Raw genomic sequence first — 25827 nt, 5'->3', positions numbered from 1 at the left:
ACGCCGTTGATTTTCTATGGGAATTGCAGAAATGACTTCTAAGCCTCAAAATAATGACTTTTTTTCCTAAGGTGGTAGGAATGAAACTCAGTGCGGGCTGGATGGGGTCCCCCCTGGGCACCGCAGACCTAAGCTTGTTTAACTCCTACCTCTTAAAGGGACCGAGAAAAAATGACCTTTTCTGCACTCCAATGTAAGTCAATGGGGCGATTTTTTGGCTATGTGCTAGAAATGAAATTCAGTGCGGATTGGATGACAGGCACCCTAGGCACCCAGGATCGGCTTTAGTTTCACGTGTATCTCTTAAGCCGGCAGAGAAAACCCACCTGATATGCGCTCCACACAATTGAATAGAGACGCCGTTGATTTTCTATGGGAATTGCAGAAATGACTTCTAAGCCTCAAAATAATGACTTTTTTTCCTAAGGTGGTAGGAATGAAACTCAGTGCGGGCTGGATGGGGTCCCCCCTGGGCACCGCAGACCTAAGCTTGTTTAACTCCTACCTCTTAAAGGGACCGAGAAAAAATGACCTTTTCTGCACTCCAATGTAAGTCAATGGGGCGATTTTTTGGCTATGTGCTAGAAATGAAATTCAGTGCGGATTGGATGACAGGCACCCTAGGCACCCAGGATCGGCTTTAGTTTCACGTGTATCTCTTAAGCCGGCAGAGAAAACCCACCTGATATGCGCTCCACACAATTGAATAGAGACGCCGTTGATTTTCTATGGGAATTGCAGAAATGACTTCTAAGCCTCAAAATAATGACTTTTTTTCCTAAGGTGGTAGGAATGAAACTCAGTGCGGGCTGGATGGGGTCCCCCCTGGGCACCGCAGACCTAAGCTTGTTTAACTCCTACCTCTTAAAGGGACCGAGAAAAAATGACCTTTTCTGCACTCCAATGTAAGTCAATGGGGCGATTTTTTGGCTATGTGCTAGAAATGAAATTCAGTGCGGATTGGATGACAGGCACCCTAGGCACCCAGGATCGGCTTTAGTTTCACGTGTATCTCTTAAGCCGGCAGAGAAAACCCACCTGATATGCGCTCCACACAATTGAATAGAGACGCCGTTGATTTTCTATGGGAATTGCAGAAATGACTTCTAAGCCTCAAAATAATGACTTTTTTTCCTAAGGTGGTAGGAATGAAACTCAGTGCGGGCTGGATGGGGTCCCCCCTGGGCACCGCAGACCTAAGCTTGTTTAACTCCTACCTCTTAAAGGGACCGAGAAAAAATGACCTTTTCTGCACTCCAATGTAAGTCAATGGGGCGATTTTTTGGCTATGTGCTAGAAATGAAATTCAGTGCGGATTGGATGACAGGCACCCTAGGCACCCAGGATCGGCTTTAGTTTCACGTGTATCTCTTAAGCCGGCAGAGAAAACCCACCTGATATGCGCTCCACACAATTGAATAGAGACGCCGTTGATTTTCTATGGGAATTGCAGAAATGACTTCTAAGCCTCAAAATAATGACTTTTTTTCCTAAGGTGGTAGGAATGAAACTCAGTGCGGGCTGGATGGGGTCCCCCCTGGGCACCGCAGACCTAAGCTTGTTTAACTCCTACCTCTTAAAGGGACCGAGAAAAAATGACCTTTTCTGCACTCCAATGTAAGTCAATGGGGCGATTTTTTGGCTATGTGCTAGAAATGAAATTCAGTGCGGATTGGATGACAGGCACCCTAGGCACCCAGGATCGGCTTTAGTTTCACGTGTATCTCTTAAGCCGGCAGAGAAAACCCACCTGATATGCGCTCCACACAATTGAATAGAGACGCCGTTGATTTTCTATGGGAATTGCAGAAATGACTTCTAAGCCTCAAAATAATGACTTTTTTTCCTAAGGTGGTAGGAATGAAACTCAGTGCGGGCTGGATGGGGTCCCCCCTGGGCACCGCAGACCTAAGCTTGTTTAACTCCTACCTCTTAAAGGGACCGAGAAAAAATGACCTTTTCTGCACTCCAATGTAAGTCAATGGGGCGATTTTTTGGCTATGTGCTAGAAATGAAATTCAGTGCGGATTGGATGACAGGCACCCTAGGCACCCAGGATCGGCTTTAGTTTCACGTGTATCTCTTAAGCCGGCAGAGAAAACCCACCTGATATGCGCTCCACACAATTGAATAGAGACGCCGTTGATTTTCTATGGGAATTGCAGAAATGACTTCTAAGCCTCAAAATAATGACTTTTTTTCCTAAGGTGGTAGGAATGAAACTCAGTGCGGGCTGGATGGGGTCCCCCCTGGGCACCGCAGACCTAAGCTTGTTTAACTCCTACCTCTTAAAGGGACCGAGAAAAAATGACCTTTTCTGCACTCCAATGTAAGTCAATGGGGCGATTTTTTGGCTATGTGCTAGAAATGAAATTCAGTGCGGATTGGATGACAGGCACCCTAGGCACCCAGGATCGGCTTTAGTTTCACGTGTATCTCTTAAGCCGGCAGAGAAAACCCACCTGATATGCGCTCCACACAATTGAATAGAGACGCCGTTGATTTTCTATGGGAATTGCAGAAATGACTTCTAAGCCTCAAAATAATGACTTTTTTTCCTAAGGTGGTAGGAATGAAACTCAGTGCGGGCTGGATGGGGTCCCCCCTGGGCACCGCAGACCTAAGCTTGTTTAACTCCTACCTCTTAAAGGGACCGAGAAAAAATGACCTTTTCTGCACTCCAATGTAAGTCAATGGGGCGATTTTTTGGCTATGTGCTAGAAATGAAATTCAGTGCGGATTGGATGACAGGCACCCTAGGCACCCAGGATCGGCTTTAGTTTCACGTGTATCTCTTAAGCCGGCAGAGAAAACCCACCTGATATGCGCTCCACACAATTGAATAGAGACGCCGTTGATTTTCTATGGGAATTGCAGAAATGACTTCTAAGCCTCAAAATAATGACTTTTTTTCCTAAGGTGGTAGGAATGAAACTCAGTGCGGGCTGGATGGGGTCCCCCCTGGGCACCGCAGACCTAAGCTTGTTTAACTCCTACCTCTTAAAGGGACCGAGAAAAAATGACCTTTTCTGCACTCCAATGTAAGTCAATGGGGCGATTTTTTGGCTATGTGCTAGAAATGAAATTCAGTGCGGATTGGATGACAGGCACCCTAGGCACCCAGGATCGGCTTTAGTTTCACGTGTATCTCTTAAGCCGGCAGAGAAAACCCACCTGATATGCGCTCCACACAATTGAATAGAGACGCCGTTGATTTTCTATGGGAATTGCAGAAATGACTTCTAAGCCTCAAAATAATGACTTTTTTTCCTAAGGTGGTAGGAATGAAACTCAGTGCGGGCTGGATGGGGTCCCCCCTGGGCACCGCAGACCTAAGCTTGTTTAACTCCTACCTCTTAAAGGGACCGAGAAAAAATGACCTTTTCTGCACTCCAATGTAAGTCAATGGGGCGATTTTTTGGCTATGTGCTAGAAATGAAATTCAGTGCGGATTGGATGACAGGCACCCTAGGCACCCAGGATCGGCTTTAGTTTCACGTGTATCTCTTAAGCCGGCAGAGAAAACCCACCTGATATGCGCTCCACACAATTGAATAGAGACGCCGTTGATTTTCTATGGGAATTGCAGAAATGACTTCTAAGCCTCAAAATAATGACTTTTTTTCCTAAGGTGGTAGGAATGAAACTCAGTGCGGGCTGGATGGGGTCCCCCCTGGGCACCGCAGACCTAAGCTTGTTTAACTCCTACCTCTTAAAGGGACCGAGAAAAAATGACCTTTTCTGCACTCCAATGTAAGTCAATGGGGCGATTTTTTGGCTATGTGCTAGAAATGAAATTCAGTGCGGATTGGATGACAGGCACCCTAGGCACCCAGGATCGGCTTTAGTTTCACGTGTATCTCTTAAGCCGGCAGAGAAAACCCACCTGATATGCGCTCCACACAATTGAATAGAGACGCCGTTGATTTTCTATGGGAATTGCAGAAATGACTTCTAAGCCTCAAAATAATGACTTTTTTTCCTAAGGTGGTAGGAATGAAACTCAGTGCGGGCTGGATGGGGTCCCCCCTGGGCACCGCAGACCTAAGCTTGTTTAACTCCTACCTCTTAAAGGGACCGAGAAAAAATGACCTTTTCTGCACTCCAATGTAAGTCAATGGGGCGATTTTTTGGCTATGTGCTAGAAATGAAATTCAGTGCGGATTGGATGACAGGCACCCTAGGCACCCAGGATCGGCTTTAGTTTCACGTGTATCTCTTAAGCCGGCAGAGAAAACCCACCTGATATGCGCTCCACACAATTGAATAGAGACGCCGTTGATTTTCTATGGGAATTGCAGAAATGACTTCTAAGCCTCAAAATAATGACTTTTTTTCCTAAGGTGGTAGGAATGAAACTCAGTGCGGGCTGGATGGGGTCCCCCCTGGGCACCGCAGACCTAAGCTTGTTTAACTCCTACCTCTTAAAGGGACCGAGAAAAAATGACCTTTTCTGCACTCCAATGTAAGTCAATGGGGCGATTTTTTGGCTATGTGCTAGAAATGAAATTCAGTGCGGATTGGATGACAGGCACCCTAGGCACCCAGGATCGGCTTTAGTTTCACGTGTATCTCTTAAGCCGGCAGAGAAAACCCACCTGATATGCGCTCCACACAATTGAATAGAGACGCCGTTGATTTTCTATGGGAATTGCAGAAATGACTTCTAAGCCTCAAAATAATGACTTTTTTTCCTAAGGTGGTAGGAATGAAACTCAGTGCGGGCTGGATGGGGTCCCCCCTGGGCACCGCAGACCTAAGCTTGTTTAACTCCTACCTCTTAAAGGGACCGAGAAAAAATGACCTTTTCTGCACTCCAATGTAAGTCAATGGGGCGATTTTTTGGCTATGTGCTAGAAATGAAATTCAGTGCGGATTGGATGACAGGCACCCTAGGCACCCAGGATCGGCTTTAGTTTCACGTGTATCTCTTAAGCCGGCAGAGAAAACCCACCTGATATGCGCTCCACACAATTGAATAGAGACGCCGTTGATTTTCTATGGGAATTGCAGAAATGACTTCTAAGCCTCAAAATAATGACTTTTTTTCCTAAGGTGGTAGGAATGAAACTCAGTGCGGGCTGGATGGGGTCCCCCCTGGGCACCGCAGACCTAAGCTTGTTTAACTCCTACCTCTTAAAGGGACCGAGAAAAAATGACCTTTTCTGCACTCCAATGTAAGTCAATGGGGCGATTTTTTGGCTATGTGCTAGAAATGAAATTCAGTGCGGATTGGATGACAGGCACCCTAGGCACCCAGGATCGGCTTTAGTTTCACGTGTATCTCTTAAGCCGGCAGAGAAAACCCACCTGATATGCGCTCCACACAATTGAATAGAGACGCCGTTGATTTTCTATGGGAATTGCAGAAATGACTTCTAAGCCTCAAAATAATGACTTTTTTTCCTAAGGTGGTAGGAATGAAACTCAGTGCGGGCTGGATGGGGTCCCCCCTGGGCACCGCAGACCTAAGCTTGTTTAACTCCTACCTCTTAAAGGGACCGAGAAAAAATGACCTTTTCTGCACTCCAATGTAAGTCAATGGGGCGATTTTTTGGCTATGTGCTAGAAATGAAATTCAGTGCGGATTGGATGACAGGCACCCTAGGCACCCAGGATCGGCTTTAGTTTCACGTGTATCTCTTAAGCCGGCAGAGAAAACCCACCTGATATGCGCTCCACACAATTGAATAGAGACGCCGTTGATTTTCTATGGGAATTGCAGAAATGACTTCTAAGCCTCAAAATAATGACTTTTTTTCCTAAGGTGGTAGGAATGAAACTCAGTGCGGGCTGGATGGGGTCCCCCCTGGGCACCGCAGACCTAAGCTTGTTTAACTCCTACCTCTTAAAGGGACCGAGAAAAAATGACCTTTTCTGCACTCCAATGTAAGTCAATGGGGCGATTTTTTGGCTATGTGCTAGAAATGAAATTCAGTGCGGATTGGATGACAGGCACCCTAGGCACCCAGGATCGGCTTTAGTTTCACGTGTATCTCTTAAGCCGGCAGAGAAAACCCACCTGATATGCGCTCCACACAATTGAATAGAGACGCCGTTGATTTTCTATGGGAATTGCAGAAATGACTTCTAAGCCTCAAAATAATGACTTTTTTTCCTAAGGTGGTAGGAATGAAACTCAGTGCGGGCTGGATGGGGTCCCCCCTGGGCACCGCAGACCTAAGCTTGTTTAACTCCTACCTCTTAAAGGGACCGAGAAAAAATGACCTTTTCTGCACTCCAATGTAAGTCAATGGGGCGATTTTTTGGCTATGTGCTAGAAATGAAATTCAGTGCGGATTGGATGACAGGCACCCTAGGCACCCAGGATCGGCTTTAGTTTCACGTGTATCTCTTAAGCCGGCAGAGAAAACCCACCTGATATGCGCTCCACACAATTGAATAGAGACGCCGTTGATTTTCTATGGGAATTGCAGAAATGACTTCTAAGCCTCAAAATAATGACTTTTTTTCCTAAGGTGGTAGGAATGAAACTCAGTGCGGGCTGGATGGGGTCCCCCCTGGGCACCGCAGACCTAAGCTTGTTTAACTCCTACCTCTTAAAGGGACCGAGAAAAAATGACCTTTTCTGCACTCCAATGTAAGTCAATGGGGCGATTTTTTGGCTATGTGCTAGAAATGAAATTCAGTGCGGATTGGATGACAGGCACCCTAGGCACCCAGGATCGGCTTTAGTTTCACGTGTATCTCTTAAGCCGGCAGAGAAAACCCACCTGATATGCGCTCCACACAATTGAATAGAGACGCCGTTGATTTTCTATGGGAATTGCAGAAATGACTTCTAAGCCTCAAAATAATGACTTTTTTTCCTAAGGTGGTAGGAATGAAACTCAGTGCGGGCTGGATGGGGTCCCCCCTGGGCACCGCAGACCTAAGCTTGTTTAACTCCTACCTCTTAAAGGGACCGAGAAAAAATGACCTTTTCTGCACTCCAATGTAAGTCAATGGGGCGATTTTTTGGCTATGTGCTAGAAATGAAATTCAGTGCGGATTGGATGACAGGCACCCTAGGCACCCAGGATCGGCTTTAGTTTCACGTGTATCTCTTAAGCCGGCAGAGAAAACCCACCTGATATGCGCTCCACACAATTGAATAGAGACGCCGTTGATTTTCTATGGGAATTGCAGAAATGACTTCTAAGCCTCAAAATAATGACTTTTTTTCCTAAGGTGGTAGGAATGAAACTCAGTGCGGGCTGGATGGGGTCCCCCCTGGGCACCGCAGACCTAAGCTTGTTTAACTCCTACCTCTTAAAGGGACCGAGAAAAAATGACCTTTTCTGCACTCCAATGTAAGTCAATGGGGCGATTTTTTGGCTATGTGCTAGAAATGAAATTCAGTGCGGATTGGATGACAGGCACCCTAGGCACCCAGGATCGGCTTTAGTTTCACGTGTATCTCTTAAGCCGGCAGAGAAAACCCACCTGATATGCGCTCCACACAATTGAATAGAGACGCCGTTGATTTTCTATGGGAATTGCAGAAATGACTTCTAAGCCTCAAAATAATGACTTTTTTTCCTAAGGTGGTAGGAATGAAACTCAGTGCGGGCTGGATGGGGTCCCCCCTGGGCACCGCAGACCTAAGCTTGTTTAACTCCTACCTCTTAAAGGGACCGAGAAAAAATGACCTTTTCTGCACTCCAATGTAAGTCAATGGGGCGATTTTTTGGCTATGTGCTAGAAATGAAATTCAGTGCGGATTGGATGACAGGCACCCTAGGCACCCAGGATCGGCTTTAGTTTCACGTGTATCTCTTAAGCCGGCAGAGAAAACCCACCTGATATGCGCTCCACACAATTGAATAGAGACGCCGTTGATTTTCTATGGGAATTGCAGAAATGACTTCTAAGCCTCAAAATAATGACTTTTTTTCCTAAGGTGGTAGGAATGAAACTCAGTGCGGGCTGGATGGGGTCCCCCCTGGGCACCGCAGACCTAAGCTTGTTTAACTCCTACCTCTTAAAGGGACCGAGAAAAAATGACCTTTTCTGCACTCCAATGTAAGTCAATGGGGCGATTTTTTGGCTATGTGCTAGAAATGAAATTCAGTGCGGATTGGATGACAGGCACCCTAGGCACCCAGGATCGGCTTTAGTTTCACGTGTATCTCTTAAGCCGGCAGAGAAAACCCACCTGATATGCGCTCCACACAATTGAATAGAGACGCCGTTGATTTTCTATGGGAATTGCAGAAATGACTTCTAAGCCTCAAAATAATGACTTTTTTTCCTAAGGTGGTAGGAATGAAACTCAGTGCGGGCTGGATGGGGTCCCCCCTGGGCACCGCAGACCTAAGCTTGTTTAACTCCTACCTCTTAAAGGGACCGAGAAAAAATGACCTTTTCTGCACTCCAATGTAAGTCAATGGGGCGATTTTTTGGCTATGTGCTAGAAATGAAATTCAGTGCGGATTGGATGACAGGCACCCTAGGCACCCAGGATCGGCTTTAGTTTCACGTGTATCTCTTAAGCCGGCAGAGAAAACCCACCTGATATGCGCTCCACACAATTGAATAGAGACGCCGTTGATTTTCTATGGGAATTGCAGAAATGACTTCTAAGCCTCAAAATAATGACTTTTTTTCCTAAGGTGGTAGGAATGAAACTCAGTGCGGGCTGGATGGGGTCCCCCCTGGGCACCGCAGACCTAAGCTTGTTTAACTCCTACCTCTTAAAGGGACCGAGAAAAAATGACCTTTTCTGCACTCCAATGTAAGTCAATGGGGCGATTTTTTGGCTATGTGCTAGAAATGAAATTCAGTGCGGATTGGATGACAGGCACCCTAGGCACCCAGGATCGGCTTTAGTTTCACGTGTATCTCTTAAGCCGGCAGAGAAAACCCACCTGATATGCGCTCCACACAATTGAATAGAGACGCCGTTGATTTTCTATGGGAATTGCAGAAATGACTTCTAAGCCTCAAAATAATGACTTTTTTTCCTAAGGTGGTAGGAATGAAACTCAGTGCGGGCTGGATGGGGTCCCCCCTGGGCACCGCAGACCTAAGCTTGTTTAACTCCTACCTCTTAAAGGGACCGAGAAAAAATGACCTTTTCTGCACTCCAATGTAAGTCAATGGGGCGATTTTTTGGCTATGTGCTAGAAATGAAATTCAGTGCGGATTGGATGACAGGCACCCTAGGCACCCAGGATCGGCTTTAGTTTCACGTGTATCTCTTAAGCCGGCAGAGAAAACCCACCTGATATGCGCTCCACACAATTGAATAGAGACGCCGTTGATTTTCTATGGGAATTGCAGAAATGACTTCTAAGCCTCAAAATAATGACTTTTTTTCCTAAGGTGGTAGGAATGAAACTCAGTGCGGGCTGGATGGGGTCCCCCCTGGGCACCGCAGACCTAAGCTTGTTTAACTCCTACCTCTTAAAGGGACCGAGAAAAAATGACCTTTTCTGCACTCCAATGTAAGTCAATGGGGCGATTTTTTGGCTATGTGCTAGAAATGAAATTCAGTGCGGATTGGATGACAGGCACCCTAGGCACCCAGGATCGGCTTTAGTTTCACGTGTATCTCTTAAGCCGGCAGAGAAAACCCACCTGATATGCGCTCCACACAATTGAATAGAGACGCCGTTGATTTTCTATGGGAATTGCAGAAATGACTTCTAAGCCTCAAAATAATGACTTTTTTTCCTAAGGTGGTAGGAATGAAACTCAGTGCGGGCTGGATGGGGTCCCCCCTGGGCACCGCAGACCTAAGCTTGTTTAACTCCTACCTCTTAAAGGGACCGAGAAAAAATGACCTTTTCTGCACTCCAATGTAAGTCAATGGGGCGATTTTTTGGCTATGTGCTAGAAATGAAATTCAGTGCGGATTGGATGACAGGCACCCTAGGCACCCAGGATCGGCTTTAGTTTCACGTGTATCTCTTAAGCCGGCAGAGAAAACCCACCTGATATGCGCTCCACACAATTGAATAGAGACGCCGTTGATTTTCTATGGGAATTGCAGAAATGACTTCTAAGCCTCAAAATAATGACTTTTTTTCCTAAGGTGGTAGGAATGAAACTCAGTGCGGGCTGGATGGGGTCCCCCCTGGGCACCGCAGACCTAAGCTTGTTTAACTCCTACCTCTTAAAGGGACCGAGAAAAAATGACCTTTTCTGCACTCCAATGTAAGTCAATGGGGCGATTTTTTGGCTATGTGCTAGAAATGAAATTCAGTGCGGATTGGATGACAGGCACCCTAGGCACCCAGGATCGGCTTTAGTTTCACGTGTATCTCTTAAGCCGGCAGAGAAAACCCACCTGATATGCGCTCCACACAATTGAATAGAGACGCCGTTGATTTTCTATGGGAATTGCAGAAATGACTTCTAAGCCTCAAAATAATGACTTTTTTTCCTAAGGTGGTAGGAATGAAACTCAGTGCGGGCTGGATGGGGTCCCCCCTGGGCACCGCAGACCTAAGCTTGTTTAACTCCTACCTCTTAAAGGGACCGAGAAAAAATGACCTTTTCTGCACTCCAATGTAAGTCAATGGGGCGATTTTTTGGCTATGTGCTAGAAATGAAATTCAGTGCGGATTGGATGACAGGCACCCTAGGCACCCAGGATCGGCTTTAGTTTCACGTGTATCTCTTAAGCCGGCAGAGAAAACCCACCTGATATGCGCTCCACACAATTGAATAGAGACGCCGTTGATTTTCTATGGGAATTGCAGAAATGACTTCTAAGCCTCAAAATAATGACTTTTTTTCCTAAGGTGGTAGGAATGAAACTCAGTGCGGGCTGGATGGGGTCCCCCCTGGGCACCGCAGACCTAAGCTTGTTTAACTCCTACCTCTTAAAGGGACCGAGAAAAAATGACCTTTTCTGCACTCCAATGTAAGTCAATGGGGCGATTTTTTGGCTATGTGCTAGAAATGAAATTCAGTGCGGATTGGATGACAGGCACCCTAGGCACCCAGGATCGGCTTTAGTTTCACGTGTATCTCTTAAGCCGGCAGAGAAAACCCACCTGATATGCGCTCCACACAATTGAATAGAGACGCCGTTGATTTTCTATGGGAATTGCAGAAATGACTTCTAAGCCTCAAAATAATGACTTTTTTTCCTAAGGTGGTAGGAATGAAACTCAGTGCGGGCTGGATGGGGTCCCCCCTGGGCACCGCAGACCTAAGCTTGTTTAACTCCTACCTCTTAAAGGGACCGAGAAAAAATGACCTTTTCTGCACTCCAATGTAAGTCAATGGGGCGATTTTTTGGCTATGTGCTAGAAATGAAATTCAGTGCGGATTGGATGACAGGCACCCTAGGCACCCAGGATCGGCTTTAGTTTCACGTGTATCTCTTAAGCCGGCAGAGAAAACCCACCTGATATGCGCTCCACACAATTGAATAGAGACGCCGTTGATTTTCTATGGGAATTGCAGAAATGACTTCTAAGCCTCAAAATAATGACTTTTTTTCCTAAGGTGGTAGGAATGAAACTCAGTGCGGGCTGGATGGGGTCCCCCCTGGGCACCGCAGACCTAAGCTTGTTTAACTCCTACCTCTTAAAGGGACCGAGAAAAAATGACCTTTTCTGCACTCCAATGTAAGTCAATGGGGCGATTTTTTGGCTATGTGCTAGAAATGAAATTCAGTGCGGATTGGATGACAGGCACCCTAGGCACCCAGGATCGGCTTTAGTTTCACGTGTATCTCTTAAGCCGGCAGAGAAAACCCACCTGATATGCGCTCCACACAATTGAATAGAGACGCCGTTGATTTTCTATGGGAATTGCAGAAATGACTTCTAAGCCTCAAAATAATGACTTTTTTTCCTAAGGTGGTAGGAATGAAACTCAGTGCGGGCTGGATGGGGTCCCCCCTGGGCACCGCAGACCTAAGCTTGTTTAACTCCTACCTCTTAAAGGGACCGAGAAAAAATGACCTTTTCTGCACTCCAATGTAAGTCAATGGGGCGATTTTTTGGCTATGTGCTAGAAATGAAATTCAGTGCGGATTGGATGACAGGCACCCTAGGCACCCAGGATCGGCTTTAGTTTCACGTGTATCTCTTAAGCCGGCAGAGAAAACCCACCTGATATGCGCTCCACACAATTGAATAGAGACGCCGTTGATTTTCTATGGGAATTGCAGAAATGACTTCTAAGCCTCAAAATAATGACTTTTTTTCCTAAGGTGGTAGGAATGAAACTCAGTGCGGGCTGGATGGGGTCCCCCCTGGGCACCGCAGACCTAAGCTTGTTTAACTCCTACCTCTTAAAGGGACCGAGAAAAAATGACCTTTTCTGCACTCCAATGTAAGTCAATGGGGCGATTTTTTGGCTATGTGCTAGAAATGAAATTCAGTGCGGATTGGATGACAGGCACCCTAGGCACCCAGGATCGGCTTTAGTTTCACGTGTATCTCTTAAGCCGGCAGAGAAAACCCACCTGATATGCGCTCCACACAATTGAATAGAGACGCCGTTGATTTTCTATGGGAATTGCAGAAATGACTTCTAAGCCTCAAAATAATGACTTTTTTTCCTAAGGTGGTAGGAATGAAACTCAGTGCGGGCTGGATGGGGTCCCCCCTGGGCACCGCAGACCTAAGCTTGTTTAACTCCTACCTCTTAAAGGGACCGAGAAAAAATGACCTTTTCTGCACTCCAATGTAAGTCAATGGGGCGATTTTTTGGCTATGTGCTAGAAATGAAATTCAGTGCGGATTGGATGACAGGCACCCTAGGCACCCAGGATCGGCTTTAGTTTCACGTGTATCTCTTAAGCCGGCAGAGAAAACCCACCTGATATGCGCTCCACACAATTGAATAGAGACGCCGTTGATTTTCTATGGGAATTGCAGAAATGACTTCTAAGCCTCAAAATAATGACTTTTTTTCCTAAGGTGGTAGGAATGAAACTCAGTGCGGGCTGGATGGGGTCCCCCCTGGGCACCGCAGACCTAAGCTTGTTTAACTCCTACCTCTTAAAGGGACCGAGAAAAAATGACCTTTTCTGCACTCCAATGTAAGTCAATGGGGCGATTTTTTGGCTATGTGCTAGAAATGAAATTCAGTGCGGATTGGATGACAGGCACCCTAGGCACCCAGGATCGGCTTTAGTTTCACGTGTATCTCTTAAGCCGGCAGAGAAAACCCACCTGATATGCGCTCCACACAATTGAATAGAGACGCCGTTGATTTTCTATGGGAATTGCAGAAATGACTTCTAAGCCTCAAAATAATGACTTTTTTTCCTAAGGTGGTAGGAATGAAACTCAGTGCGGGCTGGATGGGGTCCCCCCTGGGCACCGCAGACCTAAGCTTGTTTAACTCCTACCTCTTAAAGGGACCGAGAAAAAATGACCTTTTCTGCACTCCAATGTAAGTCAATGGGGCGATTTTTTGGCTATGTGCTAGAAATGAAATTCAGTGCGGATTGGATGACAGGCACCCTAGGCACCCAGGATCGGCTTTAGTTTCACGTGTATCTCTTAAGCCGGCAGAGAAAACCCACCTGATATGCGCTCCACACAATTGAATAGAGACGCCGTTGATTTTCTATGGGAATTGCAGAAATGACTTCTAAGCCTCAAAATAATGACTTTTTTTCCTAAGGTGGTAGGAATGAAACTCAGTGCGGGCTGGATGGGGTCCCCCCTGGGCACCGCAGACCTAAGCTTGTTTAACTCCTACCTCTTAAAGGGACCGAGAAAAAATGACCTTTTCTGCACTCCAATGTAAGTCAATGGGGCGATTTTTTGGCTATGTGCTAGAAATGAAATTCAGTGCGGATTGGATGACAGGCACCCTAGGCACCCAGGATCGGCTTTAGTTTCACGTGTATCTCTTAAGCCGGCAGAGAAAACCCACCTGATATGCGCTCCACACAATTGAATAGAGACGCCGTTGATTTTCTATGGGAATTGCAGAAATGACTTCTAAGCCTCAAAATAATGACTTTTTTTCCTAAGGTGGTAGGAATGAAACTCAGTGCGGGCTGGATGGGGTCCCCCCTGGGCACCGCAGACCTAAGCTTGTTTAACTCCTACCTCTTAAAGGGACCGAGAAAAAATGACCTTTTCTGCACTCCAATGTAAGTCAATGGGGCGATTTTTTGGCTATGTGCTAGAAATGAAATTCAGTGCGGATTGGATGACAGGCACCCTAGGCACCCAGGATCGGCTTTAGTTTCACGTGTATCTCTTAAGCCGGCAGAGAAAACCCACCTGATATGCGCTCCACACAATTGAATAGAGACGCCGTTGATTTTCTATGGGAATTGCAGAAATGACTTCTAAGCCTCAAAATAATGACTTTTTTTCCTAAGGTGGTAGGAATGAAACTCAGTGCGGGCTGGATGGGGTCCCCCCTGGGCACCGCAGACCTAAGCTTGTTTAACTCCTACCTCTTAAAGGGACCGAGAAAAAATGACCTTTTCTGCACTCCAATGTAAGTCAATGGGGCGATTTTTTGGCTATGTGCTAGAAATGAAATTCAGTGCGGATTGGATGACAGGCACCCTAGGCACCCAGGATCGGCTTTAGTTTCACGTGTATCTCTTAAGCCGGCAGAGAAAACCCACCTGATATGCGCTCCACACAATTGAATAGAGACGCCGTTGATTTTCTATGGGAATTGCAGAAATGACTTCTAAGCCTCAAAATAATGACTTTTTTTCCTAAGGTGGTAGGAATGAAACTCAGTGCGGGCTGGATGGGGTCCCCCCTGGGCACCGCAGACCTAAGCTTGTTTAACTCCTACCTCTTAAAGGGACCGAGAAAAAATGACCTTTTCTGCACTCCAATGTAAGTCAATGGGGCGATTTTTTGGCTATGTGCTAGAAATGAAATTCAGTGCGGATTGGATGACAGGCACCCTAGGCACCCAGGATCGGCTTTAGTTTCACGTGTATCTCTTAAGCCGGCAGAGAAAACCCACCTGATATGCGCTCCACACAATTGAATAGAGACGCCGTTGATTTTCTATGGGAATTGCAGAAATGACTTCTAAGCCTCAAAATAATGACTTTTTTTCCTAAGGTGGTAGGAATGAAACTCAGTGCGGGCTGGATGGGGTCCCCCCTGGGCACCGCAGACCTAAGCTTGTTTAACTCCTACCTCTTAAAGGGACCGAGAAAAAATGACCTTTTCTGCACTCCAATGTAAGTCAATGGGGCGATTTTTTGGCTATGTGCTAGAAATGAAATTCAGTGCGGATTGGATGACAGGCACCCTAGGCACCCAGGATCGGCTTTAGTTTCACGTGTATCTCTTAAGCCGGCAGAGAAAACCCACCTGATATGCGCTCCACACAATTGAATAGAGACGCCGTTGATTTTCTATGGGAATTGCAGAAATGACTTCTAAGCCTCAAAATAATGACTTTTTTTCCTAAGGTGGTAGGAATGAAACTCAGTGCGGGCTGGATGGGGTCCCCCCTGGGCACCGCAGACCTAAGCTTGTTTAACTCCTACCTCTTAAAGGGACCGAGAAAAAATGACCTTTTCTGCACTCCAATGTAAGTCAATGGGGCGATTTTTTGGCTATGTGCTAGAAATGAAATTCAGTGCGGATTGGATGACAGGCACCCTAGGCACCCAGGATCGGCTTTAGTTTCACGTGTATCTCTTAAGCCGGCAGAGAAAACCCACCTGATATGCGCTCCACACAATTGAATAGAGACGCCGTTGATTTTCTATGGGAATTGCAGAAATGACTTCTAAGCCTCAAAATAATGACTTTTTTTCCTAAGGTGGTAGGAATGAAACTCAGTGCGGGCTGGATGGGGTCCCCCCTGGGCACCGCAGACCTAAGCTTGTTTAACTCCTACCTCTTAAAGGGACCGAGAAAAAATGACCTTTTCTGCACTCCAATGTAAGTCAATGGGGCGATTTTTTGGCTATGTGCTAGAAATGAAATTCAGTGCGGATTGGATGACAGGCACCCTAGGCACCCAGGATCGGCTTTAGTTTCACGTGTATCTCTTAAGCCGGCAGAGAAAACCCACCTGATATGCGCTCCACACAATTGAATAGAGACGCCGTTGATTTTCTATGGGAATTGCAGAAATGACTTCTAAGCCTCAAAATAATGACTTTTTTTCCTAAGGTGGTAGGAATGAAACTCAGTGCGGGCTGGATGGGGTCCCCCCTGGGCACCGCAGACCTAAGCTTGTTTAACTCCTACCTCTTAAAGGGACCGAGAAAAAATGACCTTTTCTGCACTCCAATGTAAGTCAATGGGGCGATTTTTTGGCTATGTGCTAGAAATGAAATTCAGTGCGGATTGGATGACAGGCACCCTAGGCACCCAGGATCGGCTTTAGTTTCACGTGTATCTCTTAAGCCGGCAGAGAAAACCCACCTGATATGCGCTCCACACAATTGAATAGAGACGCCGTTGATTTTCTATGGGAATTGCAGAAATGACTTCTAAGCCTCAAAATAATGACTTTTTTTCCTAAGGTGGTAGGAATGAAACTCAGTGCGGGCTGGATGGGGTCCCCCCTGGGCACCGCAGACCTAAGCTTGTTTAACTCCTACCTCTTAAAGGGACCGAGAAAAAATGACCTTTTCTGCACTCCAATGTAAGTCAATGGGGCGATTTTTTGGCTATGTGCTAGAAATGAAATTCAGTGCGGATTGGATGACAGGCACCCTAGGCACCCAGGATCGGCTTTAGTTTCACGTGTATCTCTTAAGCCGGCAGAGAAAACCCACCTGATATGCGCTCCACACAATTGAATAGAGACGCCGTTGATTTTCTATGGGAATTGCAGAAATGACTTCTAAGCCTCAAAATAATGACTTTTTTTCCTAAGGTGGTAGGAATGAAACTCAGTGCGGGCTGGATGGGGTCCCCCCTGGGCACCGCAGACCTAAGCTTGTTTAACTCCTACCTCTTAAAGGGACCGAGAAAAAATGACCTTTTCTGCACTCCAATGTAAGTCAATGGGGCGATTTTTTGGCTATGTGCTAGAAATGAAATTCAGTGCGGATTGGATGACAGGCACCCTAGGCACCCAGGATCGGCTTTAGTTTCACGTGTATCTCTTAAGCCGGCAGAGAAAACCCACCTGATATGCGCTCCACACAATTGAATAGAGACGCCGTTGATTTTCTATGGGAATTGCAGAAATGACTTCTAAGCCTCAAAATAATGACTTTTTTTCCTAAGGTGGTAGGAATGAAACTCAGTGCGGGCTGGATGGGGTCCCCCCTGGGCACCGCAGACCTAAGCTTGTTTAACTCCTACCTCTTAAAGGGACCGAGAAAAAATGACCTTTTCTGCACTCCAATGTAAGTCAATGGGGCGATTTTTTGGCTATGTGCTAGAAATGAAATTCAGTGCGGATTGGATGACAGGCACCCTAGGCACCCAGGATCGGCTTTAGTTTCACGTGTATCTCTTAAGCCGGCAGAGAAAACCCACCTGATATGCGCTCCACACAATTGAATAGAGACGCCGTTGATTTTCTATGGGAATTGCAGAAATGACTTCTAAGCCTCAAAATAATGACTTTTTTTCCTAAGGTGGTAGGAATGAAACTCAGTGCGGGCTGGATGGGGTCCCCCCTGGGCACCGCAGACCTAAGCTTGTTTAACTCCTACCTCTTAAAGGGACCGAGAAAAAATGACCTTTTCTGCACTCCAATGTAAGTCAATGGGGCGATTTTTTGGCTATGTGCTAGAAATGAAATTCAGTGCGGATTGGATGACAGGCACCCTAGGCACCCAGGATCGGCTTTAGTTTCACGTGTATCTCTTAAGCCGGCAGAGAAAACCCACCTGATATGCGCTCCACACAATTGAATAGAGACGCCGTTGATTTTCTATGGGAATTGCAGAAATGACTTCTAAGCCTCAAAATAATGACTTTTTTTCCTAAGGTGGTAGGAATGAAACTCAGTGCGGGCTGGATGGGGTCCCCCCTGGGCACCGCAGACCTAAGCTTGTTTAACTCCTACCTCTTAAAGGGACCGAGAAAAAATGACCTTTTCTGCACTCCAATGTAAGTCAATGGGGCGATTTTTTGGCTATGTGCTAGAAATGAAATTCAGTGCGGATTGGATGACAGGCACCCTAGGCACCCAGGATCGGCTTTAGTTTCACGTGTATCTCTTAAGCCGGCAGAGAAAACCCACCTGATATGCGCTCCACACAATTGAATAGAGACGCCGTTGATTTTCTATGGGAATTGCAGAAATGACTTCTAAGCCTCAAAATAATGACTTTTTTTCCTAAGGTGGTAGGAATGAAACTCAGTGCGGGCTGGATGGGGTCCCCCCTGGGCACCGCAGACCTAAGCTTGTTTAACTCCTACCTCTTAAAGGGACCGAGAAAAAATGACCTTTTCTGCACTCCAATGTAAGTCAATGGGGCGATTTTTTGGCTATGTGCTAGAAATGAAATTCAGTGCGGATTGGATGACAGGCACCCTAGGCACCCAGGATCGGCTTTAGTTTCACGTGTATCTCTTAAGCCGGCAGAGAAAACCCACCTGATATGCGCTCCACACAATTGAATAGAGACGCCGTTGATTTTCTATGGGAATTGCAGAAATGACTTCTAAGCCTCAAAATAATGACTTTTTTTCCTAAGGTGGTAGGAATGAAACTCAGTGCGGGCTGGATGGGGTCCCCCCTGGGCACCGCAGACCTAAGCTTGTTTAACTCCTACCTCTTAAAGGGACCGAGAAAAAATGACCTTTTCTGCACTCCAATGTAAGTCAATGGGGCGATTTTTTGGCTATGTGCTAGAAATGAAATTCAGTGCGGATTGGATGACAGGCACCCTAGGCACCCAGGATCGGCTTTAGTTTCACGTGTATCTCTTAAGCCGGCAGAGAAAACCCACCTGATATGCGCTCCACACAATTGAATAGAGACGCCGTTGATTTTCTATGGGAATTGCAGAAATGACTTCTAAGCCTCAAAATAATGACTTTTTTTCCTAAGGTGGTAGGAATGAAACTCAGTGCGGGCTGGATGGGGTCCCCCCTGGGCACCGCAGACCTAAGCTTGTTTAACTCCTACCTCTTAAAGGGACCGAGAAAAAATGACCTTTTCTGCACTCCAATGTAAGTCAATGGGGCGATTTTTTGGCTATGTGCTAGAAATGAAATTCAGTGCGGATTGGATGACAGGCACCCTAGGCACCCAGGATCGGCTTTAGTTTCACGTGTATCTCTTAAGCCGGCAGAGAAAACCCACCTGATATGCGCTCCACACAATTGAATAGAGACGCCGTTGATTTTCTATGGGAATTGCAGAAATGACTTCTAAGCCTCAAAATAATGACTTTTTTTCCTAAGGTGGTAGGAATGAAACTCAGTGCGGGCTGGATGGGGTCCCCCCTGGGCACCGCAGACCTAAGCTTGTTTAACTCCTACCTCTTAAAGGGACCGAGAAAAAATGACCTTTTCTGCACTCCAATGTAAGTCAATGGGGCGATTTTTTGGCTATGTGCTAGAAATGAAATTCAGTGCGGATTGGATGACAGGCACCCTAGGCACCCAGGATCGGCTTTAGTTTCACGTGTATCTCTTAAGCCGGCAGAGAAAACCCACCTGATATGCGCTCCACACAATTGAATAGAGACGCCGTTGATTTTCTATGGGAATTGCAGAAATGACTTCTAAGCCTCAAAATAATGACTTTTTTTCCTAAGGTGGTAGGAATGAAACTCAGTGCGGGCTGGATGGGGTCCCCCCTGGGCACCGCAGACCTAAGCTTGTTTAACTCCTACCTCTTAAAGGGACCGAGAAAAAATGACCTTTTCTGCACTCCAATGTAAGTCAATGGGGCGATTTTTTGGCTATGTGCTAGAAATGAAATTCAGTGCGGATTGGATGACAGGCACCCTAGGCACCCAGGATCGGCTTTAGTTTCACGTGTATCTCTTAAGCCGGCAGAGAAAACCCACCTGATATGCGCTCCACACAATTGAATAGAGACGCCGTTGATTTTCTATGGGAATTGCAGAAATGACTTCTAAGCCTCAAAATAATGACTTTTTTTCCTAAGGTGGTAGGAATGAAACTCAGTGCGGGCTGGATGGGGTCCCCCCTGGGCACCGCAGACCTAAGCTTGTTTAACTCCTACCTCTTAAAGGGACCGAGAAAAAATGACCTTTTCTGCACTCCAATGTAAGTCAATGGGGCGATTTTTTGGCTATGTGCTAGAAATGAAATTCAGTGCGGATTGGATGACAGGCACCCTAGGCACCCAGGATCGGCTTTAGTTTCACGTGTATCTCTTAAGCCGGCAGAGAAAACCCACCTGATATGCGCTCCACACAATTGAATAGAGACGCCGTTGATTTTCTATGGGAATTGCAGAAATGACTTCTAAGCCTCAAAATAATGACTTTTTTTCCTAAGGTGGTAGGAATGAAACTCAGTGCGGGCTGGATGGGGTCCCCCCTGGGCACCGCAGACCTAAGCTTGTTTAACTCCTACCTCTTAAAGGGACCGAGAAAAAATGACCTTTTCTGCACTCCAATGTAAGTCAATGGGGCGATTTTTTGGCTATGTGCTAGAAATGAAATTCAGTGCGGATTGGATGACAGGCACCCTAGGCACCCAGGATCGGCTTTAGTTTCACGTGTATCTCTTAAGCCGGCAGAGAAAACCCACCTGATATGCGCTCCACACAATTGAATAGAGACGCCGTTGATTTTCTATGGGAATTGCAGAAATGACTTCTAAGCCTCAAAATAATGACTTTTTTTCCTAAGGTGGTAGGAATGAAACTCAGTGCGGGCTGGATGGGGTCCCCCCTGGGCACCGCAGACCTAAGCTTGTTTAACTCCTACCTCTTAAAGGGACCGAGAAAAAATGACCTTTTCTGCACTCCAATGTAAGTCAATGGGGCGATTTTTTGGCTATGTGCTAGAAATGAAATTCAGTGCGGATTGGATGACAGGCACCCTAGGCACCCAGGATCGGCTTTAGTTTCACGTGTATCTCTTAAGCCGGCAGAGAAAACCCACCTGATATGCGCTCCACACAATTGAATAGAGACGCCGTTGATTTTCTATGGGAATTGCAGAAATGACTTCTAAGCCTCAAAATAATGACTTTTTTTCCTAAGGTGGTAGGAATGAAACTCAGTGCGGGCTGGATGGGGTCCCCCCTGGGCACCGCAGACCTAAGCTTGTTTAACTCCTACCTCTTAAAGGGACCGAGAAAAAATGACCTTTTCTGCACTCCAATGTAAGTCAATGGGGCGATTTTTTGGCTATGTGCTAGAAATGAAATTCAGTGCGGATTGGATGACAGGCACCCTAGGCACCCAGGATCGGCTTTAGTTTCACGTGTATCTCTTAAGCCGGCAGAGAAAACCCACCTGATATGCGCTCCACACAATTGAATAGAGACGCCGTTGATTTTCTATGGGAATTGCAGAAATGACTTCTAAGCCTCAAAATAATGACTTTTTTTCCTAAGGTGGTAGGAATGAAACTCAGTGCGGGCTGGATGGGGTCCCCCCTGGGCACCGCAGACCTAAGCTTGTTTAACTCCTACCTCTTAAAGGGACCGAGAAAAAATGACCTTTTCTGCACTCCAATGTAAGTCAATGGGGCGATTTTTTGGCTATGTGCTAGAAATGAAATTCAGTGCGGATTGGATGACAGGCACCCTAGGCACCCAGGATCGGCTTTAGTTTCACGTGTATCTCTTAAGCCGGCAGAGAAAACCCACCTGATATGCGCTCCACACAATTGAATAGAGACGCCGTTGATTTTCTATGGGAATTGCAGAAATGACTTCTAAGCCTCAAAATAATGACTTTTTTTCCTAAGGTGGTAGGAATGAAACTCAGTGCGGGCTGGATGGGGTCCCCCCTGGGCACCGCAGACCTAAGCTTGTTTAACTCCTACCTCTTAAAGGGACCGAGAAAAAATGACCTTTTCTGCACTCCAATGTAAGTCAATGGGGCGATTTTTTGGCTATGTGCTAGAAATGAAATTCAGTGCGGATTGGATGACAGGCACCCTAGGCACCCAGGATCGGCTTTAGTTTCACGTGTATCTCTTAAGCCGGCAGAGAAAACCCACCTGATATGCGCTCCACACAATTGAATAGAGACGCCGTTGATTTTCTATGGGAATTGCAGAAATGACTTCTAAGCCTCAAAATAATGACTTTTTTTCCTAAGGTGGTAGGAATGAAACTCAGTGCGGGCTGGATGGGGTCCCCCCTGGGCACCGCAGACCTAAGCTTGTTTAACTCCTACCTCTTAAAGGGACCGAGAAAAAATGACCTTTTCTGCACTCCAATGTAAGTCAATGGGGCGATTTTTTGGCTATGTGCTAGAAATGAAATTCAGTGCGGATTGGATGACAGGCACCCTAGGCACCCAGGATCGGCTTTAGTTTCACGTGTATCTCTTAAGCCGGCAGAGAAAACCCACCTGATATGCGCTCCACACAATTGAATAGAGACGCCGTTGATTTTCTATGGGAATTGCAGAAATGACTTCTAAGCCTCAAAATAATGACTTTTTTTCCTAAGGTGGTAGGAATGAAACTCAGTGCGGGCTGGATGGGGTCCCCCCTGGGCACCGCAGACCTAAGCTTGTTTAACTCCTACCTCTTAAAGGGACCGAGAAAAAATGACCTTTTCTGCACTCCAATGTAAGTCAATGGGGCGATTTTTTGGCTATGTGCTAGAAATGAAATTCAGTGCGGATTGGATGACAGGCACCCTAGGCACCCAGGATCGGCTTTAGTTTCACGTGTATCTCTTAAGCCGGCAGAGAAAACCCACCTGATATGCGCTCCACACAATTGAATAGAGACGCCGTTGATTTTCTATGGGAATTGCAGAAATGACTTCTAAGCCTCAAAATAATGACTTTTTTTCCTAAGGTGGTAGGAATGAAACTCAGTGCGGGCTGGATGGGGTCCCCCCTGGGCACCGCAGACCTAAGCTTGTTTAACTCCTACCTCTTAAAGGGACCGAGAAAAAATGACCTTTTCTGCACTCCAATGTAAGTCAATGGGGCGATTTTTTGGCTATGTGCTAGAAATGAAATTCAGTGCGGATTGGATGACAGGCACCCTAGGCACCCAGGATCGGCTTTAGTTTCACGTGTATCTCTTAAGCCGGCAGAGAAAACCCACCTGATATGCGCTCCACACAATTGAATAGAGACGCCGTTGATTTTCTATGGGAATTGCAGAAATGACTTCTAAGCCTCAAAATAATGACTTTTTTTCCTAAGGTGGTAGGAATGAAACTCAGTGCGGGCTGGATGGGGTCCCCCCTGGGCACCGCAGACCTAAGCTTGTTTAACTCCTACCTCTTAAAGGGACCGAGAAAAAATGACCTTTTCTGCACTCCAATGTAAGTCAATGGGGCGATTTTTTGGCTATGTGCTAGAAATGAAATTCAGTGCGGATTGGATGACAGGCACCCTAGGCACCCAGGATCGGCTTTAGTTTCACGTGTATCTCTTAAGCCGGCAGAGAAAACCCACCTGATATGCGCTCCACACAATTGAATAGAGACGCCGTTGATTTTCTATGGGAATTGCAGAAATGACTTCTAAGCCTCAAAATAATGACTTTTTTTCCTAAGGTGGTAGGAATGAAACTCAGTGCGGGCTGGATGGGGTCCCCCCTGGGCACCGCAGACCTAAGCTTGTTTAACTCCTACCTCTTAAAGGGACCGAGAAAAAATGACCTTTTCTGCACTCCAATGTAAGTCAATGGGGCGATTTTTTGGCTATGTGCTAGAAATGAAATTCAGTGCGGATTGGATGACAGGCACCCTAGGCACCCAGGATCGGCTTTAGTTTCACGTGTATCTCTTAAGCCGGCAGAGAAAACCCACCTGATATGCGCTCCACACAATTGAATAGAGACGCCGTTGATTTTCTATGGGAATTGCAGAAATGACTTCTAAGCCTCAAAATAATGACTTTTTTTCCTAAGGTGGTAGGAATGAAACTCAGTGCGGGCTGGATGGGGTCCCCCCTGGGCACCGCAGACCTAAGCTTGTTTAACTCCTACCTCTTAAAGGGACCGAGAAAAAATGACCTTTTCTGCACTCCAATGTAAGTCAATGGGGCGATTTTTTGGCTATGTGCTAGAAATGAAATTCAGTGCGGATTGGATGACAGGCACCCTAGGCACCCAGGATCGGCTTTAGTTTCACGTGTATCTCTTAAGCCGGCAGAGAAAACCCACCTGATATGCGCTCCACACAATTGAATAGAGACGCCGTTGATTTTCTATGGGAATTGCAGAAATGACTTCTAAGCCTCAAAATAATGACTTTTTTTCCTAAGGTGGTAGGAATGAAACTCAGTGCGGGCTGGATGGGGTCCCCCCTGGGCACCGCAGACCTAAGCTTGTTTAACTCCTACCTCTTAAAGGGACCGAGAAAAAATGACCTTTTCTGCACTCCAATGTAAGTCAATGGGGCGATTTTTTGGCTATGTGCTAGAAATGAAATTCAGTGCGGATTGGATGACAGGCACCCTAGGCACCCAGGATCGGCTTTAGTTTCACGTGTATCTCTTAAGCCGGCAGAGAAAACCCACCTGATATGCGCTCCACACAATTGAATAGAGACGCCGTTGATTTTCTATGGGAATTGCAGAAATGACTTCTAAGCCTCAAAATAATGACTTTTTTTCCTAAGGTGGTAGGAATGAAACTCAGTGCGGGCTGGATGGGGTCCCCCCTGGGCACCGCAGACCTAAGCTTGTTTAACTCCTACCTCTTAAAGGGACCGAGAAAAAATGACCTTTTCTGCACTCCAATGTAAGTCAATGGGGCGATTTTTTGGCTATGTGCTAGAAATGAAATTCAGTGCGGATTGGATGACAGGCACCCTAGGCACCCAGGATCGGCTTTAGTTTCACGTGTATCTCTTAAGCCGGCAGAGAAAACCCACCTGATATGCGCTCCACACAATTGAATAGAGACGCCGTTGATTTTCTATGGGAATTGCAGAAATGACTTCTAAGCCTCAAAATAATGACTTTTTTTCCTAAGGTGGTAGGAATGAAACTCAGTGCGGGCTGGATGGGGTCCCCCCTGGGCACCGCAGACCTAAGCTTGTTTAACTCCTACCTCTTAAAGGGACCGAGAAAAAATGACCTTTTCTGCACTCCAATGTAAGTCAATGGGGCGATTTTTTGGCTATGTGCTAGAAATGAAATTCAGTGCGGATTGGATGACAGGCACCCTAGGCACCCAGGATCGGCTTTAGTTTCACGTGTATCTCTTAAGCCGGCAGAGAAAACCCACCTGATATGCGCTCCACACAATTGAATAGAGACGCCGTTGATTTTCTATGGGAATTGCAGAAATGACTTCTAAGCCTCAAAATAATGACTTTTTTTCCTAAGGTGGTAGGAATGAAACTCAGTGCGGGCTGGATGGGGTCCCCCCTGGGCACCGCAGACCTAAGCTTGTTTAACTCCTACCTCTTAAAGGGACCGAGAAAAAATGACCTTTTCTGCACTCCAATGTAAGTCAATGGGGCGATTTTTTGGCTATGTGCTAGAAATGAAATTCAGTGCGGATTGGATGACAGGCACCCTAGGCACCCAGGATCGGCTTTAGTTTCACGTGTATCTCTTAAGCCGGCAGAGAAAACCCACCTGATATGCGCTCCACACAATTGAATAGAGACGCCGTTGATTTTCTATGGGAATTGCAGAAATGACTTCTAAGCCTCAAAATAATGACTTTTTTTCCTAAGGTGGTAGGAATGAAACTCAGTGCGGGCTGGATGGGGTCCCCCCTGGGCACCGCAGACCTAAGCTTGTTTAACTCCTACCTCTTAAAGGGACCGAGAAAAAATGACCTTTTCTGCACTCCAATGT

The sequence above is a fragment of the Dendropsophus ebraccatus genome, unplaced genomic scaffold (genome assembly GCF_027789765.1).
Source record: "Dendropsophus ebraccatus isolate aDenEbr1 unplaced genomic scaffold, aDenEbr1.pat pat_scaffold_140_ctg1, whole genome shotgun sequence".
NCBI lineage: Eukaryota > Metazoa > Chordata > Amphibia > Anura > Hylidae > Dendropsophus > Dendropsophus ebraccatus.
Note: the sequence above shows the minus strand (reverse complement) of the source record.